We start from the raw sequence: 12,158 nt of genomic DNA on the forward strand, positions 1-12,158 counted from the left end.
TAGCATTCAAACAGAGTTAAGAGTCATAAACAGTCTAACAGAGGCCAAAGAGTCACACCAATGCAGGATTCAAGCTCTGCTTGAAGATTTCAAATAGAAACACAGAGGAGGCAGGCGTGACCAGTCAGAGAGTTTATCATTAGAGCAAGTTTAGATTGAGTTTTGATAACGTTTCTATATCCTGTTAAGGTATTCCAGATACTGGAATGATTTGAAACGTACTGTGAGGAGGTTTAATCTGCTGATGAAACAGACTGAAATGAATCCTGATTTCTCTTGATGATTCCACCTGGTCACTGTCACATGAGGAGACGCTGTCTGGAAAAGCCTTTATTTACATTTTCTACTGAAGAGATTCACACTGACTTGTAGCTTGTAGAGTTCAAATAAAGCATGAGGGGTGTTTTGTTAGGGAATACTGTACAGGACAAGATCAGTAAAGAGATAAGAGGTTTCACTTTGTCCACAGGGGGCCCCAAAATGGACACGTAATGAAAGTTCCTCACCAGAACTTTTAGTGTTTGAATCTAAAGCCGTTTTCACATATGCACTCCGGATAATATCTAGACCACTACACAATGTTATAATGAGAATATTTGCCTTTATATCAATGTTAAGTGTAGTCCAACGGAATGACAACATCCAGAAAAGAGTGGAGAACAACATACTGACGAACAGAAAACATAATGCATCCGTTTAATTATGTGCACGGAGATCGTAGTGGCCTTGTGCAGACACTTCAGGCACTGTGTGGCAGTTACTGTATACAAATGTCTCTGGGGTCCCATTGGCTTTAGGTGAATTTGTCATGGTCTGTAAAAAACTAAGGAGGTGGACCTAATTGCAGAATCAAACTTAAATATTTATTTAAGCAAAAAGTCAAAACAAAAACACAACCTTCTGAAGGAAAAAACTAGCCACAAGGAAACCACAAGGAGCACGAGGAAAACTGATATCTATTGACACACAATAAATTTCAACAATGATCTAACACAAAGGGGAAGAAACACAGAGACTAAATAGACATGGGGTAATCAGACATAGGTGAGACTACGACACAGGTGTAGACAATCAGGGAAATCAAACTGGAGGGAAACACACAGAGGCAGGAATGAACACAAGACAAGAAACACTGAGGACAACTACAAAATGAATACATGAAACACTGAAGACACAGAGAAACTCAAGAATGTAACCTCTAGAACATAGAGGGACACAAGGGTACAAAACACTGAAGGCTAAACTAGGAAACAATCAACACTAGGAAACATTAATTTAAAGAAACACTAAGATAACACACAAAGTGAACAAGCAACATTAGGATAGACATGAAAAATAACAACAAGGAAACCTGAACTTTGAACTAGACAAAAATACCAAACATACTAAGACCAAAGCATAACAGAATTCTCTGGAGAATATGCTGCTGCGTTCTCACATCAGCTCACTCAGACTTCTGTGGAAAAAATACTAGGGGCCTGGCCGGAGAAATCTAGGTGAAGTCCGTGTGAAAATTTTCGGTTTGCGTTCACATATAGCCTGAAGCCCCTCCGGGTAGCCTAATCTCCGGATTTTTCAGGAGATGTGTGAAAAGGGTTTAAGAAGGATCAAGAAGAACTAAAGTATTAATGCACCCTAATAAAGTCCTTCAATGTTGAAATGAACAGATGATGATCACGTCAATGTGTTCATGTGGACAACATCACACATTCATGCATAAAGCTCACTGTCATCTACATTTAAATCTTTTCTTCTTTATTCAGATTGTGGCACTGCAGTTTGTCGGACATCAGCTGTTCTTCTTTGGCCTCAGCTCTGAAGTCCTACCCCTCCCATCTCAATGAGCTGGACATGAGCAGAAACAACCTGCTGGATTCAGGAGTAAAGCTGCTGTATTATTATCTGCAGAGTCCAAACTGCAGACTGGAGACTCTGAGGTCAGATGACTAACTGTGTCATTCATTTGTGTCATTTCAATACTCATCCTCGGATGTTTTTCAAGTTGCTGAATCAGATGAAATCTGAATTACAAGATTTGACGTGGAATTGTTTTCTGACTATGTGAAGCCTCTGGTTTCCTCTGGTTCTGTTAAGAAGTTAATTCATGAAGACTTATGATTCAATAGTGTCTGATTTGATAAAGGTACTAACATCACAGAGCTGACTGAGATCAGCAGCCTGTTATTCATCTGTGCACATGAACAGCTGTATGAATGTTGTGCTGACATTTGGAGGATTTAGATTCAGTGAATACACAATCAGAAATGATCCTCTGTTCATTTAGAGAAAACTTTATTCATCAGGACAAAGTGATGTTGGGATACTCATCACAACCTGAACACATGTGAGTGGATTATACATTATTTTTATTCTTCATTTATTCTCTATTCAGATTGAGTGAGTGCAGTTTCATAGAGATCAGCTGTTCTTCTCTGGCCTCAGCTCTGAAGTCCAACCCCTCCCATCTGAGAGAGCTGGACCTGAACTACAACAAGCTGCTGGATTCAGGAGTGAAGCTGCTGTGTGATTATCTGCAGAGTCCAAACTGCAGACTGGAGACTCTGAGGTCAGACACCTTTTCTTTCTTTGAGTCTGTGCTACTGTTAAACACTTCAGGAATGATGAACACTGTGTGACTCCAAACCTAAAAACAAGCTGAGCACCATGAAACAAGCTTACATTATGGAATCATATTCTTACCAAAACTTCTGAAATTGCAAACAAAATTAAGACTTCAAGAGAGATATAATCTCATTGAAGCAAAAAAAGGTCTTCTTAAAAGTAAAACGTTTTACTTGCAATTCCAAGATTTCATCATCATCATCAACCTTTATTTATTTAACATACTACCACAGAAAATAAAATCAATAAAAGAGCAATAAGAACAATAAAATATATACACTAAAATAATTTAAAAAAGCTTGAAATGACTACAATGATAAGTCAGCAATTTGTCTAATAAAACAGTTACAGTCAGGTATTGGGCGGTTAAAAGTAATATTTCTAAAATGTTAAAAATGGACCAAGGTTCAGATGTAACAAGGTGGTGACATAAGATGGAAGCTTTCCGGTAAGGGCTTTATAGTTAAAAAGATGCCAGTGGTTATTGCGTCTCTCAGTAAGGGAGGGCCAACCAACTTTATCGCCGGAAATGAATCTAAGCGCAGAATGGTAAACAGCTTTGAATCCGATTGGACACACAGGTGCTGACACGCATTGCACAGAGGCAAAGCATAACATTGACGGCAGTTCTTGAGAGCTCTAATCAGCATAGAAACCATCTTAAAAGTTGTAATTATCAAACAAAAACCATCGTCATTACCATCATCATCATCTATAATATCGAGACCATCGTCATCCTCATCATTAAGGTCATATGTATTCATGAAAGACCTGGGTCTTTAGCTTTTTCTTAAAGGTGCAGAGGGACACTGCAGATCGAATGGAGTTTGGAAGTTCATTCCACCACCAGGGGGTAAACAGAGGAGAAGAGTCTAGTCAGCGTCTTAGGATATTGATCTGTGGTTGCATGGAGGGACTGGCTGGGATGACAAGGAGCTCAGTCTTTGAAAGATTGAGTTGAAGGTGGCGTTCATTCATCCATTTAGAGATAGCAGCAAGGCATGACGAGATTCTTGCTGAGACTGTAACACCATCTGGCGGGAATGACAGGAAAAGCTGGGTATCATCGGCATAGCAGTGGTATGAGAAGCCATGAGAGCGGATTATTGAACCAAGTGAGCTTGTGTATATGGAGAAGAGAAGGGGACCAAGCACTGACCCTTGGAATACCCCTGTGGATAAACTGTGCGCTTTGGACACTTCTCCCTTCCACAACACTCTAAAAGATCGCCCAGAGAGGTAGCACACGGACCAGCAGAGGGCAGATCCTGAGATGCCAAATTCAGATAGCGTGTATAGGAGGATTTGATGGTTGACTGTGTCAAAGGCAGCATACAGGTCTAGCAGTAATAGAACTGATGACTGACCCGCAGCTCTTGCAGCTCGTAGCAATTCTGTTACTGACAGTAGCGGTGGGGAACAAACCCATTGATAGAGAGGAGTTGATGATATGCTTAAGTGCAGCATTAAGCGCAGAGGAAATGGTCTGCAGGAGGCTTGATGGTATTGGCTCCAGAGGACAGGTGGTGGGCCGAGAGTCTAGCACAAGCTTAGAGACTTCATCCTCAGTCAGAGAGGAGAATGAGTCGATTGGGCACTTTTGGTTGATGCCTTTGGGCTGAGTTGGTCATGCTCAGAAAACTGGTTACTGATGGTTGCAACCTTTTCAGTAAAATACAAGGCAAACATGTCTGGTGTGAACAGATCAGAGGGTGGAGGAGGAGGTGGTTGAAGCAGTGAGTTAAAAGCAGAAAACATTTTTCTTGTATCTGTGGCATTGCATATCTTGTTCTGATAATATGTTGTCTTGGCCGTTTTCAGGCTGGAGGAGAATGAGACAAGTCTTTGCTTATAGTCATTGAGGTCAGCGGACTGTTTGGATTTTTGACATTTTCTCTCTGCTGCCCTCAGCCCTTCTCTTTGCTCTCCTATGACTTCAGTGAGCCATGGACTAGGGTGGGTTTTGCGAGCGGGTTTGGACACCAGAGGGCAGAGTTTGTTCAGAGATGAGGCTAGTGTGGAGCAGAGTATGTCTGTAGCCTCGTCTGTAGAGAGTGTGGTAAAGACCTTATGGGCAGGCATGGCAGCCATTACCTCGTTAGACAGCTGAGCTGGCTTGAGCGATCACATGTTTTGGTGGTATGAAACCATTCATGGCTGTGCCTGAGGGAGTTCCGGCAAGGAGATTGTGAATTGAATAAAGAAGTGGTCTGATAGATGCAGAGGGGTGACAGTCAGGTTTGCTGTTGAGCAGTTCCGAGTCAGAATTAAATCAAGTGTTTTCTGGGCAGATCCAAGTTTCAGTTAGGGCAAGTGCCTGAATGTTTGACATTTTTGCAAGTGCTTGGATGAATTCAGTTTTATTTGCAGCAGATTGACCGTTCCAGAGGCCAAAAGTAAATGAAGGGTGGGGAGAAGAGGCTTTCTTAAGCAGAGACTAGTGATGTGTTGTTTGTGAACAATCCGTTTAAAAAGAGCGAATCATCTGGGTGAACAAACTGAACTGAATCACTTACTGAAAAGAGTCGTTCATTTCTCAAATTCAGTTGCACTGATATATATGATTGTTTTAACCACTTTCAGTTGGCAAACTGTAGCTTTATCCAACTAAATTCTCAGCTCATTGGCTTATTATTCACCACCGACCGTTCTCAGTATGATCACGAGCAGAACTAAGATTTCAGCCGTGTTTCAGCTTATTAAATTCTGATTAGTAGGCAGAGCTGTGGAGAAGTACTGAACGATACGGTGAACAAATCTTTTGAAATGAATCACTTTACTGAACTGATTCTACTGATTCAGTACACTGAAAAGAACTGCTTTTCACATCACTAGCAGAGACAAGTTGTTAAGATTGCATTGTCTATGACAGGTGTGTCTCTTTCTGTTCCCATGAATGACAGAGATTTCTTTGTAGCACATGTTGCATTTAACAGATGACCAGAGGAAATAGGCAAAGCAGTAGTCGTGGATGCCCAGGCTCTGTGGCCACGTTGAATTGTCAGACACTTCCTAGTTTTCAGATCAGAGCTTGTTCTGCTGGCAGTTTCAGATTCAGACTCTTTTAAACTTGGATTTTAGTGAAAATCCAGCCCCAGATTTTCAGCTTGCAATCAACAGATGGTGTCACATGCGTCAACTGCCTCTCCTGTTGATGCTCAGAGAATGAAACTGAAGTGCTCAGCCCAAACAAAGCCTGACAATGACCCACTATCAATCTTTACTCAAAGGAAGTTTCGATTCACCCACCTAGCTGATAAGACCCTCCTAGTTTTCAGATCAGAGCTTGTTGTGATTCCCAGGTTCATTGATTTCCGTTGGTCGGTAAGGTAGTTCAAAAACCATGCATCCAAGAATTAGCAAAAGCAATGAATGGTCAACAGTGTCAAATACTTTGAAGAGGTCGACAAAGATGGCAGCACAATGGGGTTTTTTTTCCAAAGCATTGACAACATCATTCAACACTAGTGTGACAGCAGACACTGCAGATCACAGCAGAGATCTGAACCCAGACTGATGTGGGCTTAAAACAGAGTTTGTTGAGAGAATTTCCTTGAGTTGGTGATTCATGAGAGACTCTAACAATTTTGATAAGCAAGGCAATTTGGAAATTGGCCTATAATTATTAGGGTCACTCGTATCTCCACTGTTATGTAAAGGGGTAACATAAGTGGTTTTCCATACTTTGGGAATTACTCCGGATGAAATGGAAACGTTAAAAATGTGAGTAAATTGCTCAGCAATCAGAGAGGCTGAGAGACGGAGAAAGAGAGGAACCAGTTTTTCTTCACCGGTAGATTTCTTAGGATCTAAGGTTTGAAGAGCCTCTATAACTACACTGATTGAGACAGGAGATAAGTTAAACTGAGAAGTATGATTTAGATTGGGAATACAGCCATTGTCAGTGGGAGGAAGGTCAATACTTGGAGGGGGTGATCTTTTATCCACATCCTCAAAGATGTGACCGGCCGCTACGAAGTGAATATTGAAGGCAGAGCATATCTTACTAGGATCATTCACTAAGCAATTGTCAAACCTGACATGAGTATTAGGTAGGAAGGTAGCAGCGTTGCTATTATTAGAGTTTACCACCTTCCAGAATTTTGCAGGGTTGCAATAGCAGCTAGAGACCAAATTCAAGTAATAAACCAATTTATAGCTTTTCTCACAAATGAAGTGCATTTATTTCTGAGTGCTCAGTGCCTCTCCCGTGCATCTAGCTAAGGACCAAGCTTTGTTTCTTGATAGAAATCCAGCTGACAGTTCAGGGGAAAACCATGGACTAGATCTATTTTTAGATCCTAACTTTTTTAAAAGGTTCATGCTTATTTACCACAGAGAGGAACTTATTAGTAAAAAAGTCAAAGGCTAGTTCAGTATCTTGAAATTAAGATGTAAGATGGCTGTTGCTCTCAAATAGGTCATTCATAAAAGCAGGTTCATTAAAATGTTTCATATTTCTTTTAACTAAAATATGTGAAGAAGTTCTCTTCAGATGCATATCCCTAATACAAGTAATAGGTCAATGATCACTGTTGGGTGGAAATTGTTGCTGCTGTATGAATCCAATGATGAAATCACGAAACAGACTGGATATTCTACTGTTAAATCGGCCGAGGTCAGACAGTTACAACAGAACACAAATTGTTAACAATCAAAAACTGAAAAAGTACTGACAAAGTTTCTATGTTAACAGACTTACTTATATTCTGCTAGAAGGTACATCTTACAAATTCTTGGCTACTTCAGTACATCTCTATAAGGCAAGAAAGCAGATATCAGCTTGACTCGTAAATGTCAGACGCTCCAAAACAAATGTCAGACGCTCCAAACCAAATATAACTCTGCTGCTATGAGATGATTTACATATATATTGTTACAGCTTCAACCTAAGAGAAGAGTTACTCTTAGATGGTAGACAGCTTTAAATGGTTCATTTGCCAAGTTACCAAAATGTATGAATTAATGAAAATTTGTACTATCAATCACTTAAACCTAAGTCAAAGACACCACTTGCAGTATTTATTTCACTTCTGTTTGAGAACAATAAATCAATCAAAGTCGATCTTTAAGGATTCTTCAATTTGTGTCTGGTGGGTTCAATAATTAGTTGAGTTAAATTGAGACTGGATGAGATTTTCTTCAGATAATCAGAGCTTTTGGTCAACCAATCCAAGTTTAGATCACCCATAACTATGATTTCAGAGTTTGTATACTGAGAGAGTAATATAGCTAGACAGTCAATGGATCCAGTTTCAGCTAATGGGGGACATTTTGAATAATATCGACTACTTTAAAACCAGAGAAACAGTATGTGATGCCACAAGGGACTTTGAAAAACCTGGTGGAATTTCAGGTTGACCATTTAGAGGGTAGCACACTGCCGAGACGATGCAGGAGCAGGAGATCCAGCGCTAGTATCCAGCGACCGCTATTGGGATGTTATACTTGGCTCAGGGGCCGAGCACTGTGCCCGGGGACGGTTGGATTTAGGTTTAGGTTTTTCTTGTTGATTTAACTTGGTGGAGAGCGGAGGAGAAGAGAGCTGGGACGTTTCCTTGACGAAGACGTGGAATTTGTGTAATCGTGTAAATAATCTGCCTTTTACTTTTCTTATCATCAGTCCTTTTGTTTACAGTTCCCTCTTTTTCTTTCTCACTGATCAGACTTTTGCTCTACAAGCCAGCTCTACTCCTTGGACGGACCCTGCCATAGAATGGACTGTTGTGAGCAAAGGGACACACAGTGGCAGACATTCCGAGTTTTCGACAAACGAGGGAATCCTGCTTGACAACAAGTTTCACATCCTCAACATGCAGGATTTCCCTCCATTGGCCATTGCCCCTCCTGATCCTGAGACAACTGTGCCAGCTTTGGTCCAATGTCCAATGTGAAAATCTGTAATGCCGGCGTTTTTTTTTTCCCCCACGCTGAAGTGCTGGATATCGCTGACATCCAGATGGCCTACACCTGAACTGAGTAGGATCGCGGGTCCTTTCAAACATTTTAACGTTTGAAACCCTTCCTGCTCTGCCTCCACACAGGAACTTTGAATGCCCCACTACGGCGTGCACAACCGGAAAAGACCGGCTTGTAAGTCAGTGACATTCTCTGGGTCCCTGTCCCCTTCTGCAGAGCTCCACTTCGACAATTCATTCAACTACAGGACTTGGACCTTTCGAGGCTTCTGGCACTTTCAATATTCCCGTGAAAATTGAATCATTTAATTTTACACAGCATGTCTCAGGTCCCACTCAAAAACATGGCCACACATTGGACTTGGTCTTGTCATGTGGTCTTCCTGTTAACAATTTGGAAATAATAGACCCTTGCCTTTCAGATCACAGTGCCATTATTATTAATGTGTCTCTCTTTGTCATCAAATGCTCTCCTTCCCATGCGTTACTCTCGTTACATTAACTCCTCCACTTCCAGTTCATTCTCTGCTGCATTCTTAGCTGCTCAAAATACTCAGTCCATTGAAACTTCTCCTACTGAACTCTGCACTGAGCCACTGGCTTTCTGGTGTTTAAGTAACAGTTACTGAACTCAGCTCAGAGAGCTCAAACTATTCAGAAAGGTAGCCACACGGGTTCCTTTGTTGTCCACCATTTTGTCACCATGTGACAAAGCCACATGGTGCATTGTCTCTCTCCACTATCTTGTTTTCTCTGTCTCTCTCTCTCTCATGCGCACACACACACACACACACACACACACACACACACACACACACACACACACACACACACACACACACACACACACACACACACACACACACACACACACACACACACACACACACACACACACACACACACACACACACACACTTACACTTACACTTACACTTCATTCACAAGTTTTGCTTGATAATGTTTGTTGCTTAGATTAGTTTGTAACAGTTATTGGTTTGATTAAGTTAATTGATTTTGGATTGATGTTGCTTTGTTTAAATATATTCAGTTATAATTTAAGAGAGCAGTTGTTTGTGATTACTGGTGTATTTACATTGTGATATAAGCTGGGTGCGAGGGCTTTGTGTACGGATTTCATGCCTTCAATTTATTAAATATAGTTATTAATTATTAATAATATTAGTAATTAAGTAATTGATTTGAGTGATATTTTGGTTATATTTCCTGATTACAGGGTGGTGCCCCAAGAGAGATTAAATATAGTTTAATGATATTGTTATTTATATTATTAATAATTAAATATAATTATTAAAGAATATAACCAAAGTTGTCTTGATACAACCCCAACAAGGGTCTGCTAATCACGTTTCTTGTAGTTTGTAGAGTTCAAAGAAAGCATGAGGAGTTTTTTGTTTGAGAATACTGTACAGGACAAGATCAGTAAAGAGATAAGAGGTTTCACTTTTTCCACAGGGAGCGCCAAAACGGACATGTAATGAAAGTTCCTCAAAGGAGCTCTGAGTGTTTGAATCTAAAAATGATCAAGAAGAACTAAAGTATTAATGCATCCTAATAAAGTCCAATGTTGGAATGAACAGATGATGATCACATCAGTGTGTTCATGTGGACAACATCACACATTCATGCATAAAGCCATAGTCATCTACATCTACATATTTTATTCTTTATTCAGATTGAGTGACTGCAGTTTATCAGAGACCAGCTGTTCTTCTCTGGCCTCAGCTCTGAAGTCCAACCCCTCCCATCTCAGAGAGCTGGACCTGAGCGTCAACGAGAAGCTGCAGGATTCAGGAGTGAAGCTGCTGTGTGATTATCTGCAGAGTCCAAACTGCAGACTGGAGACTCTGAGGTCAGATCACTGACTGTGTCATACATTTGTATCATTTCAATCCTCACCCTCGATTGTTTTTCAAGTTGCTGAATAATTTAGAGATTTGATTTGAAAATAGTTTTATGACTATGTGACGTAAAGTTGAACAACGTGCACATGAAGCCTCTGGTTTCTTCTGGTTCTGTTAAGTGAAATCATGAAGACTTTTGATTCAATAATGTCTGATTTGATAAAGGTACTAACATCACAGAGCTGACTCAGATCAGCAGCCTGTTATTCATCTGTGCATATGAACAGCTGTGTGAATGTTGTGCTAACATTTGGAGGATTTAGATTTAGTGAATACACAATCAGAAATGATCCTCTAATCATTTAGAGAAAACTTTAATCGTCAGGACAAAGTGATGTTGAGATACTTATATTTTTACATTTATTCTTTATTAAGTTTGATGGTCTGCAGGTTGTCAGAGATCAGCTGTTCTTCTCTGGCCTCAGCTCTGAAGTCCAACCCCTCCCATCTCAGAGAGTTGGACCTGAGCATCAACAAACTGCAGGATTCAGGAGTGAAGCCGCTGCGTGATCTTGAGAAGAATCCAAACTTTCGACTGGAGACTTTGAGGTTAGTCTCTCAGTGCCCTTTACTAAACCCTCCACATATCAGGTGATACATAATTTAGATTCTTGTTGTTTTTGTCTGAGAAATCCTTTTCTGGGGTCTATACTACGAAGCAAGTTTGACATACCCAGGTTTTTTTATTTCTGTTATCTGGCTTCATTAACCCTGACATAAGAGATTGTCCTGAACAGTAACATGAAGCTGGTTATCAACCTGATAAGTAAATATAGAGTTTCAGCGAGCTTGTTCACATAAAATGGGCAGAGTTAGCTTAATATAACCTATCACAATCATAACTGAGTCTGTCGTCAGCAGATCATCATATCTAACAAACTCTGAACAAACTATATTAATAATATAAAGATGTTTAAGACAGACAGGTTTCCAAAGACTAAAGTTACACAGCTAAAGGAATAGATGCTGGAAGGACAACTGGCAGATGAGAGAAAAATCGGCGAGTTTAAAAGTACAAAGGTGGAGTGGGGGTGGAGCTTTGGTTCAGCGCTGTGGGGGAATCTGATGACTTACAGCTGATGAAGGAAGTCAGTGTAGAGAATGATTGATGATTTCTCTGATCCGTCTTCTTCTCTCATTAGGTACCAATGAGGTACTCTGTAATAATGTGAGAGCGATCAGGACGCTGGTGGTGCAGAGAGGAGCAGCTGTTTCCTGATGATCCACAGAGGATGAACCTCCACCATTTACAGTATAAACTAATACAATTTTGGTAAAATGGCTTTTATTATAAACTCAACACTTGGAAATTGTAGTTTTTAATGTTTTTTACCAGATTATGTTATTTATTCATTTTTGGCTAAGGGGGCAATTTCATGTAATATTCTTAGTTTCCAGTAGGGGCGTATGATGGCTTACTGCACTCCAATGGAGCAAATTAATTACACAATTTTGACGTAGGTGTGATCATAAGGATGTCAGTTAATGATTTGTGTCTGTGCATGAAAAAAAATTGTGTGTGCAACACAAATATGTATTAGCAAGATAGAGTTAAATAAATGATGATGTATTTCTGTTGATGCAGGTTATTGAGCTTTGAGTTTCCCAGGCACACTTGGTTTTGATGCACATGTTGAAAGCACCTTCAGCTTTTTTCTTTTCATAAAAAATGCCACACACATGCTTACACACC

At 40.3% G+C, this 12,158-nt stretch overlaps 1 pseudogene; it reads left to right on the forward strand.

Annotated features, from left to right (window-relative positions):
* LOC109991664 (NACHT, LRR and PYD domains-containing protein 12-like) overlaps positions 1-11,060 on the forward strand; it is a 32,400-nt pseudogene extending 21,340 nt beyond the window's left edge.
* Positions 11,061-12,158: the final 1,098 nt, after the last annotated feature.

The sequence above is a fragment of the Labrus bergylta genome, chromosome 15, assembly GCF_963930695.1.
Source record: "Labrus bergylta chromosome 15, fLabBer1.1, whole genome shotgun sequence".
NCBI classification, from domain to species: Eukaryota; Metazoa; Chordata; class Actinopteri; order Labriformes; family Labridae; genus Labrus; species Labrus bergylta.